This window comes from Dendrobates tinctorius, unplaced genomic scaffold (genome assembly GCF_039654945.1).
Source record: "Dendrobates tinctorius isolate UK_male_01 unplaced genomic scaffold, ASM3965494v1 ptg000139l, whole genome shotgun sequence".
Taxonomy (NCBI): domain Eukaryota; kingdom Metazoa; phylum Chordata; class Amphibia; order Anura; family Dendrobatidae; genus Dendrobates; species Dendrobates tinctorius.
In genome coordinates, this window is record NW_027361807.1 from 12768721 (window position 1) to 12789837 (window position 21117).

General features: G+C 43.5%; 1 protein-coding gene across 3 annotated transcripts in view; it reads right to left on the bottom strand.

The window, feature by feature from the left end:
• Window positions 1-21117, bottom strand: part of NR1H4 (nuclear receptor subfamily 1 group H member 4) — a 319951-nt gene that overhangs the window by 222347 nt on the left and 76487 nt on the right. The gene's annotated exons all lie outside the window — the stretch shown is intronic.

Here is a 21117-nt window from a genome sequence, read left to right on the forward strand (position 1 = left end):
GATTAAGAACATGTTGTGGATTTGGATTTGGAAATTTGTACGTCACAAGTATTTTCTGAATCATGTGAATGAGGCATAATATACACATTGTGATAAAACACTCCGGGATCGCCTTTGCTGGGGTCAAAGGTCACGTGCGTTCAGCATGAAACTCAGGCGCACAGCCAGGGTCCGGGTATAACTGACATTGGGTCAGGTTTATTAAAGGTGAAAACAATGCATAAAGGAAAAAAAACATAAAACAAATCCTTGCCTGTCCGGCACTAACTAAACAAGGTACAACCTAACTACCAACTGGTGGGCTTCTCCCGTCCAGCCAAACCACAGTTACCGTGGGCACTGCTTTCATTCACGTGTGTCTCTCACACAGACGGGCTCTCTGTGTTCCCAGGCTGAGACACTCACACAACCACCTGGCATCCTTTTATATCCGCCTCCCATTATTCATTAGTAACCAGGTGCGATACTGACCAGACTAGGCCACATAGGAAAGGAATCTGGGCGAGATATACCTGCCCTCATCCACTATTCCCACATGATTCTCACAACATTTAATCTGAATCACTAGCAGATTCTCTCAGGTTTTAGTTACCAGAACCATGGGCTTACACCCAACTGTCATTTTTCTAGTGCTAATAATGACAAAAAAGCAATAACTGCATAAAAAACTCACTAAGATTTACATTTTTCAAATTTTTGGGTTCTTTAAATACTGCTCACATTAAAGTCAGAATACAGTTATAATCAGGGTATGGCAAATTTATTTACCGAGAATAATTCAGAAAATGACACAATGATATAATTGGTTTATAATGTGATGCACTGCTGTGTTTTCAGTCTACATTAATTTTTGTGCATGTGACCACATGTCTCAAAGGACCCTAAAAATTTCTTCTTACATAGGAATCCATAGTAAAATGTTCCCTGTTAAAAAAAAAAACATTTCATCTTAAAAAAGAACTCTATTAACCTGTAGACATGGGTTGAACCTGCAGGTTAGTAGCATTCTGAACCTACCCAGCACACACATTCAGATTCCCTGCTGCCATGAGGAAATTAATTTTATTCCTCACGGCAGTGATTGATCTCCAGTCACAGGAGTGATGCTGGTGCGGGTTCAGTCACTGCTCTGTGCATGGAGAGCAGCCTCTGTAACCCCGCTCGCCCATACTGACTGACAGTCGGCTTTAACCCCTTTCTGACATCGGATGTAATAATCCGTCGATGTGCCCTGGGCCTATCTGACCAGGGACGGATTATTATGTCCATGCGATCGCCCGTGCACAAAGGCTGTGCGCGGACGATAGCAGCCGGGTGTCAGCTGACAGCTGACACCTAGCACTAAGTGCCTTGAACAGTTACGCACCGCTTCCGGCACTTTAACCCTCTAAATGCTGCGATAAAATTCACTGTAGCATTGTGGGAGCTGGCAGAGGGCTGACAGCCTCTCTGCCTTTGGATCGCAGGGTCCCGATTGTTGCCATGGTGACCAGATGTCGTCATGACGACATCCGGGTCACAGAGCTAGGAAACTTGCTTGAAAGTTGCTTGATCAAGCATGGTCATCAACTTTCCCTGTCAGTGCAGAGCTGACAGTTTGCATAGCATGGGGATGCTGCTGCATCCCCATGCTGTAGAAGCGATCAGTCTGCAAAAAAAAAAAAAATGATAGTCCCATAGTGGGGAAAAGAAAAAAAGTTAAAAAAAAGTAAAATAACTGTAAAAATATTAAAAAAATAAAAAATAATAAAAAACAAAAAGATATTGTATTCATAAATTAATATTTGTATGAAAAAAACAATAAAAGTGCACATATTTGGTATCGCTGTGTCCACAACGACCCGACCTATAAAACTGTACCACTAGTTAACGCCTCAAGTGAACACCATAAAAAAATGCAAAAAACAATGCTTTATCATCAAACCGCCAAACAAAAAGTGGAATAAGACACGATCAAAAAGACAGATCTAAATAAACATGGTACTGCAGAAAACATCATCTTGTTCCGTAAAAAAAGCCACCATACAGCTCCATCAGTGGAAAATTAAAAATGTTATAGCTTTTAGAATAAAACAGTGCAAAGATAATTATTTTTCTATAAAATAGTTTTTATTGTGTATGTGTAAAAGCGCCAAAACATTAAAAGACGTTATAAATCGGGTATTGCTGCAATCATACTGATGCGAAGAATAAACTTGCCTTATCAATTTTACCACACACAGAACGGCATAACACCCCCCCAAAAAAAAAATCTTGAATTGCTGGTTTTTGTTCATTTTGCATCCGAAAAATCGGTATAGAAAGCAATCAAAAAATGTCATGTGCCCGAAAATGGTACCAGTAAAAACGTCAACTCATCCTGCAAAAAACAAGCCCTCACATGACTCTGTGGGCAAAAACATGGAAAAATTAGCTCTCAAAATTATGTAAAAACTATTTTTTGCAATAAAAAGCGTCTTTTAATGTGGGACAGCGGCCAAACAAAAAAAACCTGATATAATTCTGGTATAGCTCATAATTGCACCGACCCGAAGAATGAAGTCGTCTAATCACTTATACCGCACGAAGAACAGCGTAACAAATACATAAAACCATTTTTTGCTGTTGCATCACACTATTGACTCATATTCAGTCTGTGATCTATTAGTATACCCAAGTCTTTTTCACATGTGCTTTTGCTTAGCCCTATTCCTCCCATTCTGTATATGCTTTTTTGATTTTTATTGCCCAGATGTAGTACTTTGCATTTTTCCCTGTTAAAAACCATTCTGTTAGTTGCTGCCCACTGCTCCAGTTTATTTATATCTTTTTGAATCCTCTCTCTCTCTTTTTTCGTGTTAGCTATCCCTCCTAGCTTTGTGTCATCAGCAAATTTAATCAGTTTACCCTCAATTCCTTCATCGTTGATAAAGATGTTGAAAAATACAGGGCACAGGACAGAGCCCTGTGGTACCCCACTTGAGGCATTCTTCCAACTGGATGTGCAGCCATTTACGACCACTATTTGGGTCCGATCACTAAGCCAGTTATGAATCCACCTAACAGTTGCCTTGTCCATTCCATACTTAGCCATTTTTTTGAATAAGGATTGTGTGAGATACTTTGTCAAATGCTTTGCTGAAGTCAAGATATACTATATCTACAGCATTTCCCTGATCCACCCAATCAGTGATTCTGTAATAGAAGGAAATTAAGTTAGTCTGACATGACTTATTAGTTACAAACCTATGCTGACTCTGTATAATCACTTCATTCTTGTCCAGGTACTTACATACATGTTGTTTAATAATTTGTTCAAAGATCTTTCCTGGTATAGAATCATAGAATCATAGAATCGTAGAGTTGGAAGGGACCTCCTGGGCCATCTGGTCCAACCCCCTGCTCAAAGCAGGATTCGCTAAATCATCCCAGTCAGATGTCTGTCCAGCCTCTGTTTGAAGACTTCCATTGAAGGAGAACTCACCACTTCTCGTGGCAGCCTGTTCCACTCATTGATCACTCTAACTGTCAAAAAGTTTTTTCTAATATCTAATCTATGTCTCCTCCCATTCAGTTTCATCCCATTGCTTCTAGTCTTTCCTTGTGCAAATGAGAATAAAGTTGATCCTTCTACAATGTGACAGCCCTTTAGATATTTGTAGACAGCAATTAAGTCTCCTCTCAGTCTTCTCTTTTGCAAACTAAACATTCCCAAATCCTGCAACCTTTCCTCATAAGACAGGGTTTGCAGACCGGTCACCATTCTGGTCGCTCTTTTCTGAACTTGCTCCAGTTTGTTGATGTCTTTTTTAAAATGTGGTGCCCAAAACTGGACACAATATTCCAGATGAGGTCTGACCAAAGAGGAGTAGAGGGAAATAATGACTTCACGTGATCTAGACTGTATGCTTCTGTTAATACATCCTAGAACTGCATTTGCCTTTTTTGCTGCTGCATCACACTGTTGACTCATATTCAGTCTGTGATCTATTAGTATACCCAAGTCTTTTTCACATGTGCTGTCACTTAGCCCTATTCCTCCCATTCTATATATGCTTTTTTCATTTTTATTGCCCAGATGTAGTACTTTGCATTTCTCCCTGTTAAAAACCATTCTGTTAGTTACTGCCCACTTCTCCAGTTTATTTAAATCTTTTTGAATCCTCTCTCTCTCTTCTCTAGTATTAGCTATCCCTCCTAGCTTTGTGTCATCAGCAAATTTAATCAGTTTACCCTCAATTCCTTCATCTAAATCGTTGATAAAGATGTTGAACAATACAGGGCCCAGGACAGAGCCCTGTGGTACCCCACTTGAGACATTCTTCCAACTGGATGTGCAGCCATTTACGACCACTCTTTGGGTCCGATCACTAAGCCAGCTATGAATCCACCTAACAGTTGCCTTGTCCATTCCATACTTAGTCATTTTTTCAATAAGGATTGTATGAGAGACTTTGTCAAATGCTTTGCTGAAGTCAAGATATACTATATCTACAGCATTTCCTTGATCCACCCAATCAGTGATACCGTCATAGAAGGAAATTAAGTTAGTCTGACATGACTTATTAGTTACAAACCCATGCTGACTCTGTTTGATCACTTCATTCTTATCCAGGTATTGACTTACATGTTGTTTAATAATTTGTTCAAAGATCTTTCCTGGTATAGAAGTCAGACTCACCGGCCTATAGTTGCCTGGGTCCACCTTCTTCCCCTTTTTGAAGATAGGAACAACATTTGCTCTTCTCCAGTCTTCTGGCACTTCTCCTGTTCTCCAAGAATTTTCAAAGATTATGGAGAGTGGTTCAGAAATTTCTTCTGCTATCTCCTTCAGTACTCTGGGGTGTAATTCATCTGGACCTGGAGACTTGAATTCATTTAGGTTAGCTAAGTGTTTCCTCACTATCTTTCTGTTTATAGATATCCTGGATTCTTCTATTCCCTTAATAGGACAGTGAATAACAGTTGGTGTTACATTTCCTTTCTGAGAGAAAACAGATGCAAAATAGGAATTTAAAAGTTCAGCCTTCTCAACATCCTGTCTTACCATTTCATCATTTTCATCCTGTAAAAATCCTATAGCATCTTTGACTTTTCTTTTACTTTTGACATACTCACCTCTAGTTGCCTGGGTCCACCTTCTTCCCCTTTTTGAAGATAGGAACAACGTTTGTTCTTCTCCAGTCTTCTGGGACTTCTCCTGTTCTCCAAGAATTTTCAAAGATTATGGAGAGGGGTTCAAAAATTTCTTCTGCTATCTCCTTCAGTACTCTGGGGTGTAATTCATCTGGACATGAAGACTTGAATTCATCTAGGTTAACTAAGTGTTTCCTCACTATCTTTCTGTTTATAGATATCCTGGATTCTTCTATTCCCTTAATAGGATAGTGAAGAACAGCTGATGTTACATTTCCTTTCTGAGAGAAAACAGATGCAAAATAGGAATTTAAAAGTTCGGCCTTCTAAACATCCTGTCTTACCATTTCATCATTTTCATTCTGTAAAAATCCTATAGCATCTTTGACTTTTCTTTTACTTTTAACATATCCCCAAAATACTTTATTATTGCTTTTGACGTCTCTTGCAAGCCTCAATTCATTGTCAGCTTTAATAATCTGATTTGTGATCTGCAAGTTCTGCAGACAGCATTATATTCTTCTTTAGATATGCCTCCCTCTTTCCATTTTATAAACATTTCTTCCTTTTTAGCATGTGCTTAAGTTCTGTGTTCATCCATCCTGGTTTCCTTAAATGCTTCCTATTCTTCCCTCTTTTCCGAATTGTTAACAATTGTGCTTTGAGAATTTCATTTTTCAAGATTTCCCATCCTTCCTGGACATTTTTGTCTTTAAGGATATCCAGCCATTGGATCCCTCCAATTCTCTTTCTGAATCCCTTAAAATCTGCCTTTCTGAAATCTAACCTTGACGTCTGAGTCTTCACAGGTCTTCCTCCTCTAGTTATCCAAAATTCTAAAATAGCATGGTCGCTACCTCCTAGGGTCCCAGCCACTCTTACCTCTTCAACCATTTCCTCCCTGTTTATAAGGATTAGATCCAAGGTAGCAGTTCCCCTTGTTTTCTCCCCTACCTTTTGGAAGATAAAGTTGTCAGCAAGAGAGGATAAGAATTTCCTTGTCTGTGGTGTCTGTCTTTTTAGGATTGCATAAAACTGCTGTCGGCCACAGTTTTGTGCACTTCTGAAAAGGACACCGCTGAACAGAGGCCAGAAGGAGTGCACTTCTGAAAAGAAGGACACCGCTGAAAAGAGGCCAGACGGAGTGCATTGTAACACTGCTGTCTCATTATAGTGAATGGCTCCCTCAGGGGTTTCATCTGAATCTCGTCACTCAGAGATTTAGATGAAAACCCTTAAGTAAGTGGTCTGCGTAGAACGTTATGTAAAATGTTCCCAATAAAAGTTTCAACTCAATCCTCAAAAAAAGCAAGTCCTCACTCAGTTCTGTCAACTATTAACAGAAATATAGGGGGCTTCCACGTTATTGCTAGTACAAAGGCACTGGAAAAGTGTAATGGCTCCATAACCCTCCAAAATAAATTCAGCAAATTCTGCGCTCCCAAATCCTAATGTCCCCTCCCTTCTGAGCCCCACAGAGTACCTAAACCACATATAGCTGTAGCACAAGGCGCACCGGGGTAGTAGTCAGGACCGAGCTCACCCACTAAACACAGTCTGTTTACACCCCGGCCCTTTGTACATATAACCTGGGATGGATTCAGTCTTTCCCCCAAGCAGAGTTACCTTCTCTTTCTCCTGGTCGCAGCAGTCCGGGCAATTAAGAGTCCAGGGATGCAGCTGTATTCCAGCAGAGAATAGTAACTTGTTTTATCGTATAGAGTTGAGGAATGATCATGGAAGACAAAATACAACACGGGCTTTGATGCTTTTTCCCTGACGTTTGCTGCAGTTGCACCCACAACGTCCGCAGCAGCCAAAGTTCACAGTAAAACCACTTGCTGGAATCAGGGCACCTGAGACCCCCTCAGTGATGGCTGTGTTGCAGTCCTTTAGCCCAGAGCAACAGACCTCTCCCATTTGGGGGTGTCTGGCAGTGCCCCATCTGTCTGTGCGTCTGTACCTGTAAAGAATCCAGGCAGAACTAAAGTTATAGTTTCCTTTCCACCTCTGGTGGCAAGCCCAGCCCACAACTGTTAAAGCCAAAAACATCACTGCTCTAGAGGAGATCTGCATGGAGGAATGGGCCAACATACCAACAACAGTGTGTGGCAACCTTGTGAAGACTTACAGAAAACGTTTGACCTCTGTCATTGCCAACAAAGGATATATCACAAAGTATTGAGATGAAATTTTGTTTCTGACCAAATACTTATTTTCCACCATAATATGCAAATAAAATGAAAAAAAAACAGACAATGTGATTTTCTGGATTTTTTTTTCTCAGTTTGTCTCCCATAGTTAAAGTCTACCTATGATGTAAATTACAGACGCCTCTCATCTTTTTAAGTGGTGGAACTTGCACTATTGCTGACTGACTAAATACTTTTTTGCCCCACTGTATATACATGGGTACAGAAACACCTTCATTACTTTAAGGCCATGTGCACACGTTGTGGACGGTGCTGCGGATTTGGAAAAGACCTGCGGTTTACCTGCGGATTAGCCTGCGGTTTTCCCCTGCAGTTTGACACCTGTACAATGGAGCAGGTGTAAAACCGCTGTGGATTCCGCACAAAGAATTGACATGCTGTGGATTTGAAACCGCAGCAAATTAGCGCGGAAAAATCCGCAATCTGTGCACTGCGTTTTTTGATTTCCATTGAATACAATGGTACTGTACAACGCAGCAAAATCTGCTGCGGATCCGCAGGGCCAAAAACGCTGCGGATCCGCAGCAGAATCCGCAACGTGTGCACATGGCCTTAGTGCACAGGGGGTCATACGGCAGAAGGAAGGGGCGCAACTGAGGGGGCAGGCCATCTCCTTACATAGCGTCCTCATGTTTGACATTTCTGAAGTGATGAGAGCTCCTCTAACTTACAGGTGCATGTTTCCAGGAGCACGGGCTGGGCATAACGTACTGGTGACTGCAACATACTGGTCACTACAACGGCAGTTTGCAATTTTCACTTGGCCACATTTACTGCTACTTATTTCTGGAAAATGCCAATGGAGTCAAAATTGGCACAACACCTCTAGATAAGTTCTCAAAGGGGTATAATTTCCAAAATGGGATCACTTGAGGGGGGATTCTGCTCTTCTAGCAATTAGGGGCTCTGTATATGGAGTCATCAAACTCTTCTAGGAAAATCTGCGCTCCAGGAGGCAAATAGCGCTCCATTCCTCCCAAGTCTCTCCGTATGGCTAAGTAGTATTGTACACCACATATGGGGTAATGCCACGTTCAGTAGAAATTATGGGACAAATTATGGTGCTATTTTATCCACTTGTGTGAAAATGTAAAATCTGGGGCTAAAACAAAATTTTGATGGAAAGAATGCAATTATTTTTTCTTCACTGCTCAATGGTATATAATTCTGTGACACATCTGTGGTGTTAATATGATAACTGCCCCCCTATATGAATTCATTGAGAGGTGTAGTTTGTAAAATGGGGTCACTTATAGGCGGTTATGCTGTTCTGGCACTTCATGGGCTCTTCCAGTGGGTTATGGCACCTGCAAACCATAACAGTAAAATCTGGCACTCCTTGCCTTCTGAGCTTTGCACTGTGCCTGAAAAATATTTATTCATTACATGTAGGGTATTGGCGTTCTCAGGAAAAACTGGACCTAAGTTTGTGGAAAAAAATCCTATTAGCCCTTAGAAAAATTCAAACCTTGGAGCTAAAACAACATTTTTGTGAGGAAAATGTGATTTTATTATTTTCACGGCTTAAAGTTATAAACTTCTGTGAAGCACCTGGTGGTCAAGGTGATCACCATGCATCTAAATGCATTCCTTGAGGGGTTTAGTTTCCAATATGGGGTCACTTGTGGAGGATGTCCACTGTTTAGGCACATCAAGGGCTCTCCAAATGGGACATGACGTCCGCTAATGATTCCAGAAAATTTAACATTCAAAGTCAAATGACGCTCCTTCCCTTATGAGCTCTGCCGTGCTCCATATGAGGTATCAGCATACTCAGAATAAATTGCTCAACAAATTGTATGGTGCAATTTCTCCTGTTACCCTTATGAAAATTCAGTATTTTGAGCTAGTAACATATTTGTGGGGAAAATTAGATTCTTTTATTTTTACAGCTCAACATCATAAACTTCTGTGAAGCACCTGGGGGTTCAATGTTATCACCACACATCTAGATCAGTTCCCTGAGGGGTCTAGTTTTCAGAATGATATAACTTGTGGGGAATTTTCACTGTTTAGGTACATCAGAGGCTCTCCAAATGCGACATGACATCCACCAATTGTTTCAGTAAATTTTGCATTCAAAAAGTCAAATGGCGCTCCTTCACTTTCGAGCTCTGCCGTGTACCCAAACAGTGTTTTTTTCCTTCATATAGGGTGTCGGCATGATCAGAAGAAATTACACAAGAATTTGGGGGTCCATTTTTTCCTGTTACCTTTGTCAAAATACAAAAATTGGATCTGAAATAAATTTTTTGCGAAAAAAAGTTAAATGTTCATTTTTTTTCCACATTCCAAATATTCCTATGAAGCACCTGAAGGGTTTAGGGCATGTTTCCACGAAGCGGAAACATTCAGTATTTGCTGAGGACTGGATGCTGCGTACAGCGGCCAGATGTTACAGCATAGTGGAGGGGATTTTATGACATCCCATCTCCTCTATGCTTCCAAATACGCAGGTGACACACCCGCTAAACCGGACATGCGGCGTGTCTTTTTAGACCGCAGCATGTCTGTTTACCTTGCGGAGATGCTCAGTCTCCAAAAGGTAAACAGCCTACTCTATGGATACACTGTGGCGATTCCGGATGTGTTCAATGAGCACATACGGAATCACTGCGCATACAGAAGGGGGTGGGGCTTTGGGTGCAGACATTACGGTACGTGCCCTAATAAACTTCTTGAATGTGGTTGAAGGGTGTAGTTTTTAGAATGGTGTCACTTTGGGTATCTTCTAGCATATAGACCCTTCAAAGTTACTTCAAATGTGATGTAGTCACTAAAAAAATGGTTTTGTAAATTTTGTTGAAAAAATGAAAAATCACTGGTCAAGTTTTAACCCTTATAACCTCCTAACAAAAAATGTTGGTTCCAAAATTGTACTGCTGTAAAGTAGACATGTTGGAAATGTTATTTATTAACTATTTTGTGAGACATATCTCTGTGATTTAAGGACATGAAAATTCTAAGTTTGAAAATTGCCAACTTTTCAAAATTTTCACCAAATTTCAATTTTTTTCCCAAATAAACACAAGTCATACCAAAGAAATTTTACCGCTATCATAAAGTATAATATGTAATGAAAAAAACAAACATTCTCAGAATCACCGGGATCCGTTGAAGCGTTCCAGAGTTACTGTATTACCTCATAAAGTGACAGTCGTCAGAATTGTAAAAATTGGCCTGGTCATTAACGTGCAAACCACCTTCAGGGGTAAAGGGGTTAATGCTGGGCTGCTTTCAATCAGTGCTAGGAGTGTGGTTACATCTACTGCTCTATATGCACTGGAAAATCATGCATACCATAGCACAGCTGAGATGGATAGGAAAAAACAGCATCAGTGCTCTTAAGTTACTCCTGTTTGTACAGTGTATTGCTAAAACTATTCATGACACCCCATCTTCTCAAATACAGTCATGGCCGAAAATGTTGGAATCCTTGAAATCGTTCCAACAATGAAGTATTTATCGGAGAAAATGATTGCAATTACACATGTTTTGTTATACACATGTTTATTTCTTTTGTGTGTATTGGGACAACACACGAAAAAAAAAACAGAGAAAAAAAAGGCAAATTGGATATAATTTCACACAAAACCCGAAAAAATGCCTGGACAAAATTCTTGGCAAAAAAAAAAAGCCAGCTCACCTCCCATAGTTCATGTATGGAGCTTGGGTGTCGTCCTGACCAGACATAGAAACTACAGAAACCAAGAGGAAAGTCCAGCTCCAGGTAAAACCAATGTGTTTATTTGAAAAATAGATTTTTAAAAATACATCCTTGTAGTGAAAAAATAGAAATGCTGAGGGGAGAGCAACGTGTTTCAAACGTGACTCCGGCATTCTTTGCCACAGCTTCCAACGTGTAGTGCGGTCAACTCTTGTATATATGTGCTAATTGCAAACAGGTGAGATAAACACACCAGGTGGGAGTAACTGTGTAGCTGCACTCCAGAATGGGAAGGGTCAGCAAGCATAATTGCAAAAAAAACAAAAACTTCTTTTTTTCTTTAATTGTTGGAACCCTCATCTTAATATTTGGTTCTACACCCTTTGGAATAAATAACTGCAATCAATTGCTTCCAATAACCATCAACCAGCTTCTTACACCTCTCAGCTGGTATTTTGGACCACTCTTTTGTAAACTGCTCCAGGTCTCCCATATTTGGAGGGTGTCTTCTCCCAATAGCAATTTCAAGATCTCTCCACAGGTGTTCAATGGGACTCATTTCTGGCACTTCAGAACTTTCCAGTGTTTTGTTTCCATCCATTTTTGGGTGCTAATTGAAGTATGTTTGGGGCCATTGTCCTGCTGGAAGAATAATGACCTAAGATTCATACATAGCTTTCTGATCCTGGGCACTACATTGCAACCCAAAATTCTTTGGAAGTCTTCAGATTTCATGATAACTTGCACAAAGTCACAGTCAAGTCACTCAGTGACATTGGCAGCAAAACAACCCCAAAATAACTTTGAGCCCCCACCATATTTGACTGTAGGTGCGATGTTCTTTTCTTTGTAGGTTTTATTTTGATACAGTAGAATGAAGTGTTTTACGAAAAAGTTTTATCATGGTCTCATCTGTCAAGCAGAAATGCTTTCCCAGAGGGATTTTTGGCATACTGCAGTCTAGCTTTTTAAAGTCTTTGAGTCAGCAGTAGGTTCCTCCTGAGTATCCTGCCATAGCGTTTCATGTCATTAAAATGTTGACAGATAGTTTGTGCTGACACTGATGCACCCTGAGCAAGCAGGACAGCTAAATGTCTTTGGAACTTGATTGGGGCTGCATATCCACAATCCAGACTATCCTGTCTTGCATCCTTTCATAATTTTTTCTGTTGTTCACATCCAGGGAGATTAGCTAAAGTGCCATGGGTTGTAAACGTCTTGATTATATTTCTCACAGTTGACAAAAGAACATCAAGATCTCTAGAGATGGACTTGTAAACTTGAGATTGATGATTTTTTTTCAATAATTTTTGTTCACATGTCTACAGACAGTTCTCTTCTCTTTCCATTCTCTATGTTTAATATGGCACACACAGACATACAATGCAAAGATTGAATCAACTTCTCCCCTTTTTTCTGGTTTCAGGTATGATTTTCATATGCCCCACACCTGCTATTTGCCACAGGTGAGTTTGAATGAGCATCACATGCTTGAAACAAAGTTGTTTACCTGCAATTTTGGAAAGATGCCAACAATTTTGGCTAACCCTTTTTGGTGGTTTGTTTGAACGTATCTAATATTTGCCTTTTTTTCTCTATTTTTGTTTTGTGTTGTTCCAATACACACAAATGAAATAAATATGTGTATAACAAAATACTTAATTATCTGAAACAATTTCCAGGGTGCCAATTCTTTCAGCCATGCCTGTATATGAGTTGAATATCCTATTCTATATATAAATTTGGTCCCTTTCTCATGGCTATAACTAGCTTTATTGTTTGGAAAAACTATAAACAAGATTGTGTTTTTGAGGAATTTGTACTGTGACCCTCTTTCTTACTATTTCCTTTTTAATCAGTGTTGTTTTTGTTTATTCACTATTGCAGAGCTCTGACAATTGTGACCTCGTTTGATCTGGTCCCTGCAGCAAAGATAACCTCTGATCTCTGATATTAGAGTCTTTGTTACTATTTATTAACCAGATTATCATATTGACTGTTTAAAGTCTTCATTTTAACTTTGTTTGGATATAACTTAGAGGAGTTTCCCAGGATTGTAAAAAAAATTGCAAAAAGAGAGGGAATACTGTAAAATAACAAAGAACCTATTTACTCTCCTGATAAATCTTCAGCACCTCATTTTTGGTGGTTTTTGATTACTGTACTGCAGCAATGGCTATCCTGCAATGTAACAGACTGCATCTCTTCAGTTAGGCCTTTCTTACAATGGAAAAGATTGGGTTTAACCCCTTCCCGACCAGTGACACAGTGTATGCATCATGAAAGTCGGTGCAAATCCGACCAGTGACGCATACGCTGTGTCATGAATAGATCTCCCTCCTGCGGGTCGGGTGACCGGGTTCAATGAAAGGTCACCCAACCCGCAGGTACAGGGGGACCTATACTTGACCCCAGGGGGGTGGCTTCGCCCCCCCCCCGGGGATACGATCACTCCTAGTGACCTTTTTGTTACCCCCCTCAGATCCGATTGGAGCTAGCATCCATGTGACGCTAGTCCTCCAATCAGATGTGGAGGGCGGAGTAAAACAATGGCTGCCTTCAGCTTCATCATGTTTGTGGAAGCTGAGGAGCGAATTGCCTGAACGCTGACCTGACCCACAGAGACCGCAATCGCCGCTGCTGCTGCCGCTGCTGCTGCCGTTGCCCCTGCTGCTGCCGCCGAGGACAGGACCATACCCAGTACTCCCTTCTGCTGCCCTCCACTCCTCCCAACCTCCGCTCCCTCCCCCCTGTCTCCCTGATCCCTCCCAGCTCCTGCGATCTCCTCCTGCCCCCTCTCATCACCTGCTGCTGCCGGCTCCATTTTCTCCCCTCCTGCCCTCTTCCCCCGCGCCTGACAGCTTCCTTCTCCCCTGCTGATCACCCTCTCAGTGATCACCCCCCAGTGATCACCCCCAGCCCCCCTGATCACTACCCAGCCCCCTGATCACTACCCATCCCCTCTGATTACTACCCAGCCCACCTGATTACTACCCAGCCCCCCTGATTACTACCCAGCCCTCCTGATTACTACCCAGCCCCCCCTTATTACTACCTAGCCCCCCCTGATTACTACCTAGCCCCCTGATCACTACCCAGCCTCTCTGATTTCCCCCTGCCCCCCTGATCACCTGCTGCTGCCGGCTCTATTTTCTCCCCTCCTGCCCCCCCCTGCACCTGACATCCCCATCCTCCCCTGGTGATCACCCCCCAGTAATCACCCCCTGACACCCTGGTCACCCCCTGCCCCCCTGATCACCCCATGATCACCAGCTGCTGCTGCCGCCTCCATCTGCAGCTCTTCCTCTGCTCCCCTCCTGCCACCCCGCGCCTGATATCCCCATCTTCCTCTGTTGATCACCCCCTGATCACCCCCCCAGTGATCATCCCCTGATCACCCCCCCAGTGATCACCCCCTGATCACTCGCTGATCACCTGCTGCTGCCGCTGCCTCCATCTGCACCTCTTCCTCTGCTCCCCCGCATCTGATAGCCCCATCGCCCCTGTTGATCACCCGCCATTGATCACCCCCCAGTGATCACCCGATGATCACCTGCTACTGCCGCCGCCTCCATCTACACCTCTTCCTCTGCTCCCCTCCTGCCCTCCTGTACCTGATAGCCCCATCCTCCCCTGTTGATCACCCCCCAGTGATCACCCCCTGATCACCTGCTGCTGCCGCCTCCATCTGCACCTCTTCATCTGCTCTTCCTCTGCTCCCCTCCTGCCCCCCGCACCTGATAGCCCTATCCTCCCCTGTTGATCACCCCCCAATGATCACCCCCTGATCACCCCCCCCAGTGATCACCCCCTAATCACCCGCTGATCACCGGCTACTGCTGCCGCCTCCATCTACACCTCTTCCTCTGCTCCCCTCCTGCCCCCCGTGCCTGATAGCCCCATCCTCCCCTGTTGATCATCCCCCCCAGTGATCACCCTCTGATCACCTTATGATCACCCGCTGCTGCTGCCTCCTCCATCTGCAGCTTTTCCTCTGCTCTTCTTCTGTTCCCCTCCTGCCCCCTGTGCCTGATAGCCCCATCCTCCCCTGTTGATTACCCCCTCCAGTGATCACCCCAATCACCCCCTGCTCCCCTGATCACCCCCTTTCCCTCTGATCACTTGCTGCAGGCTCCATCTGCATCTCCTCCTCTGCTCCGCGCCTGACAGCCCCCCGTGCGCCTAACAGCCCCCCCACATACACCTGACAGCCCCCACAGTAGAAAGTTTCACCAAATACTCGCACATACACACGCACACTATAATAAAGTTTAGATTTTTTTACACACACACATGCACACACACCACACGCACAATGTCCCGCTCATCCCAGTCATCCCAGTCCCAAAGGGTCTACTCAGTTGAGGAGGCATATGACATTATTGCCTCCGAAACTGATAGTGAGAAAGAGGACCCCACCATTCTCTATTCCTCCCACTCTTCCTCCTCCAGCGACACAGACTTACCGCCACCAAGATGTCTCAGGACGAGAAATCGTCCGGAGTCCAGGGAGGAAGAGTCGGAGGCCTTAGAGGACGAGTCGGAGTCCTTGGAGGAAGTCCAACAGCCAAGTGTGGGTTTCCCCCAACCTAGTGCTAGTCACGCCCAACCTAGCACTAGTTCTCCCTCCTGGACCCCCGTCCCTGAAAATTTAGCTCCACGGATTCCTGATTTCGTTCCCCAATGAGGAATCCAGTTTGAGACTGCCAACTTCAAGGAAATAGACTTTTTCAAAGTCTTTTTCTCTGAGTCACTTGTCAGTCTCATGGTAGAGCAAACTAACTTGTATGCCCAGCAATTTTTGGCCGAACACCCAATTTCTTGATTTTCTACTTGGAGTCCCATTGACTCTGTAGAAATAATGAAATATTGGGGACTGGTCCTTCACATAGGGATTGTGAAGAAACCGGAAATTCGCCAATACTGGAGTACCGATATTTTATATCAAACTCAGGTATTTGGCATGGTTATGAGTCCCAGACGTTTTGAGGCGATTCATAAATTTCTCCATTTCGGGGACAACACTGACAGCCTTCCCCGCGATGACCCGAATTTTGATAGACTATTCAAAATTCAGCCGGTCATCGAACACTTCAGCAACAAGTTTGCTGAAGTGTACATTCCTGAAAGGGAAATTTGTGTGGATGAATCCCTCATCCACTTCAAAGGGAGGCTTCAGTTCTGTCAGTACCTGCCCAGCAAAAGGGCGAGGTACAGAATAATACTCTACAAGCTGTGTGAGAGTACCTCAGGGTACACTCTCAGATTTAGAGTTTACCAAGGAAAGAACACCAAGATCCAGCCCCCAGAATGTCCACCTGCTCTGGGGGTGAGTGGGACAATTTGGTCCACCCTCTGCTTGATAAAGGTTACCATCTGTACGTTGATAACTTTTATACAAACATCCCACTCTTTCAATCTCTCTCTGCCAGAGCTACGATCAAGTCCTCCAGCCCTGTAGTGCCATGCGGAAGGCGAAGGTGTTGTACAAAAAACCGGCTGTGCACATCGTACAAATGGCACTGTATAACGCATGCATGCTATCACGATGTGCAGGCCTGACCCACTCCTTCCTTCAGTTCTAGGAGGTGGTGATAAAGGCCATGATTTTTGGAGACGAGGACGGAGCGCGTCCCAGTACATGTGGAACTCAAGTTTCCCGTATGGTACCAGGGCAATGTGGCGCCCCTGAAGCTCAGTCGCCCAGAGGTACTGCACCTCCTCCTGAGGTGTGGTGCCCCACCATCCAGGTAAGTTGGAGGCTCCTGACCACGCTCCAACACCTGCATCCCACACAACACGGTAGTTCAGCAAAGCCACATTGTGGCTCCATGCTTGGAGTGCAGCAGAGCACCTTTGGTGGCTCCCTGCTTGGAACACGAAACGTGCTGGGAGGCGGGTGGAGTTAGAATACATACAAGAGCGGGAAGGGTTAGGATTTGGGGTGAGTCAGTCGGAGAGTCACTCAGAGAGGAGTGAGGAAAGGAGATCCCTGAGAGAGGGATGGAGGAAGGAGGTGCTGCAGCAGATCTCAGTGACCTGGGTCTGCTGGCAAGGGAAAGGAAAGAAGGAGAAAGACATTGAACTGAAACCTGATCTTCCATAAGAAGGAAAGACTAGTATGGAACGTCGGAGTAAACGGGAACAGAGGACGTGGGTTAGAGGAAGAACCCAGCCTAGAAGTTCTAAGCGCAAGGCCAGGGCCTGGTCCCCGAGGTTGTATGGATACTAATGGTCCTACAGCAGACACCGGTGGAGTAGTGGGCTGTAAATGCACTACTCCCATCTAAGACTTGGGGGCACAACAGCAACCTTGTTAGTGAGCCGGGACTCAGGAGTAAGGAGTCCCCGAAGAAGGCTACAGCTGTCTGCCGTACAAGTAGAGTTCTTGGGAACATCTGTCAGGGGGTCCTCCAGTGTATCTCAGTACTGGGAGTACTTCACACTTAAAGGCGCTATAAGAGGAGACGTTCAGAAAGGCACATGTTGGCGGAGTGTTGGAAGGGAGCATTCCATCTGGCTTGGAGGTTGATTGAGTCCCTGACCCGGAGGACACGGCACGGAGGCGGGCACCTGTGTGTGTGCTACAGACTGTGAGTAAAGCTTTGGAACTACAAGCCTGGTGTCCTCCATTGATTCTTGCACCAACACACCCAGCACCGCTACATTGGGGTACCAGTTTCTACACTGCTTGTGCCTCTTCTCTACCCCTACATCTACACTGCCCTGGGGCTACAGCTCCACCTGTGGGGAGCTTCACCATCTTGGCTGCAACACACCACCAGCCCCAGAGGATCTGCACACAGCATCGGCTCAACATCTCACTTGTCGAACACCGCAGGTGGCGTCACGAACTATTCCATTAATTACATTCCACCATTCAACTTCCCCTGTTAATTGGGCGCCCAGGGCCACGGACCGGGTCACCGCTGCTGTGACACCTCCCGTCGACGCCGGCCGGGTACCGAGTACCCCATGGCCCTGGGAGGGCGACCCAGCAACATTTTCCCAGTGAGGGGATAACAAGAAAAGGTGCCAGGTGTGCTATAAAAGGGGAACAAGAAAAACAACTTGTTTCCAATGTGAAACGTGTCCTGACAAACCTGGACTGTGTTTGAATGAATGCTTCAGAATTCATCACATGTCCGGGGACTAAACACATCCTGACATTCCCCTACAGAACTCGCCCACACCAGCCTGACATACACAACACCACACACACCAACCTAACGTACACTACACCACACACACCAACCTGACGTAGTGTGTCAGGTTGGTGTGTGTGGCGTAGTGTACATCAGGTTGGTGTGTGGTGTGGTATTGTGTACGTCAGGTTGGTATGTGTGTGTGTTGTAGTGTACGTCAGGTTGGTGTGTGTGTGGTGTATACTACACCACAAACATCAACCTGACGTACACTACACTACACCACACACAAACCTGACATACACTACACCGCACACACCAACCTGACGCAGTGTGTCAGGTTGGTGTGTGTGGCATAGTGTAAGTCAGGCTGGTGAGTGTGTGGTGTATACTACACCACACACACCAACATGACCTACACTACACCACACAACAACCTGACATACACTACACCACATACTTCAACCTGACGTAGTGTGTTAGGTTGGTGTGTGTGGGGTAGTTTACGTCAGGTTGGTGTGTGTGGCGTAGTGTACATCAGGTTGGTGTGTGTGTGTGTGTGGTGTATACTACACCACACAAATGAACCTCACGTACACTACACCAGCCCACACACCAACCTGACATACACTGCACCACACACACCAACCTTACGTAGTGTGTCAGGTTGGTGTGTGTGGCGTAGTTTACGTCAGGTTGGTGTGTGTGTGGTGTATACTACACGACACAAATGAACCTCACGTACAATACACCACACCACACACCAACCTGACATACACTACACCACACACACCAACCTGACGTAGTGTGTGTGTGAAGTATCGATGTACTCAGGAGAAATTGCCCAACAAATTTTAGGATCCTTTTTATCCTGTTGCCCATGTGAAAATGAAAAAATTGAGGCTAAAAGAAAATTTTTGTGAAAAAAAGTACTTTTTCATTTTTACGGATCAATTTGTGAAACTCCTGGGGGTTCAGAGTGCTCACTATGCATCTAGATAAGTTCCTTGGGGGGTCTAGTTTCCAAAATGGCGTCACTTGTGGGGTTGCTCCAATGTTTAGGCACACAGGGGCTCTCCAAACAGGACATAGCACCCACTAACAATTGGAGCTAATTTTCCATTCAAAAAGTCAAATGGCGCTCCTTCCTTTCTGGGCCCTGCCATGCACCCAAACAGTGGTTTATGACCACATATGAGGTATCGGTGTACTCAGGAGAAATTGCCCAACAAATTTTAGGATCCGCTAACAATGGAACTAATTTTCCATTCAAAAAGTCAAATGGCGAAAATGAAAAAATTGATGCTAAAAGAAAATTATTGTTGGAAAAATTAAAATGTCCATTTTTTCCTTCCACGTTGCTTTAGTTCCTGTGAAGCACCTGAAGGGTTAATAATCTTCTTGAATGTAGTTTTGAGTAGCTTGAGAGGTGCAGTTTTTACAATGGTGTCACTTTTGGGTATTTTCTGCCATATAGACCCCTCAAAGTAACTTCAAATGTGAGGTGGTCCCTAAAAAAAATGGTTTTGTAAATTTTGTTGTAAAAATGAGAAATTGCTGGTCAACTTTTAACACTTATAACTTCCTAACAAAAAAAAATGTTGTTTCCAAAATTGTGCTGATGTAAAGTAGACATGTGGGAAATGTAATTTATTAACTATTTTGTGTCACATAATTCTCTGGTTTAACAGAATAAAAATTAAAAATTTGAAAATTGCAAAATTTTCAAAAAACTTTCGCCAAATTTCCATTTTTTCACAAATAAACGCAAAAATTATCGACCTAAATTTTCCACTAACATGAAGCCCAATATGTCATGAAAAAAACAATCACAGAATCGCTAGGATCCATTGAAGCGTTCCTGAGTTATTACCTCATAAAGGGACACTGGTCAGAATTGCATTCTCACAGACGCGGATTCTATACTGTAAGAGCAGTGAGACTATGGAACTCTCTGTCATATGATGTTGTAATGAGTGATTCCATACTAAAATTTAAAAAGGGTCTGGATGCCTTTCTTGAAAAGTATAATATTACAGGGTATATACACTAGTTTCCTTGATGTTGCATTGATCCAGGGAGCTAGTCTGATTGCCGTATGTGGAGTCGGGAAGGATTTTTTTTCCCCAATGTGAAGCTTACTCTTTGCCACATGGGGTTTTTTTTGCCTTCCTCTGGATCAACATGCTAGGGCAAGTTAGGATAGGATATGGGTTGAACTAGATTTACTAAAAAGTCTTCCTTCAACCTTAATAACTATGTTACTATGTTTATGCCAGTGTTACCCAACTCCGGTCCTCAAGAGCCACCAACAGGTCATGTTTTAAGATTTCCTTTGTATTGCCCAGGTGATACAGTGGGGCAAAAAAGTATTTAGTCAGTCAGCAATACTGCAAGTTCCACCACTTAAAAAGATGAGAGGCGTCTGTAATTTACATCATAGGTAGACCTCAACTATGGGAGACAAACTGAGAAAAAAAAATCCAGAAAATCACATTGTCTGTTTTTTTTTTCATTTTATTTGCATATTATGGTGGAAAATAAGTATTTGGTCAGAAACAAGCAATCAAGATTTCTGGCTCTCACAGACCTGTAACTTCTTCTTTAAGAGTCTCCTCTTTCCTCCACTCATTACCTGTAGTAATGGCACCTGTTTAAACTTGTTATCTGTATAAAAAGACACCTGTGCACACCCTCAAACAGTCTGACTCCAAACTCCATTATGGTGAAGACCAAAGAGCTGTCAAAGGACACCAGAAACAAAATTGTAGCCCTGCACCAGGCTGGGAAGACTGAATCTGCAATAGCCAACCAGCTTGGAGTGAAGAAATCAACTGTGGGAGCAATAATTAGAAAATGGAAGACATACAAGACCACTGATAATCTCCCTCGATCTGGTGCTCCACGCAAAATCCCACCCCGTGGGGTCAGAATGATCACAAGAACGGTGAGCAAAAATCCCAGAACCACGCGGGGG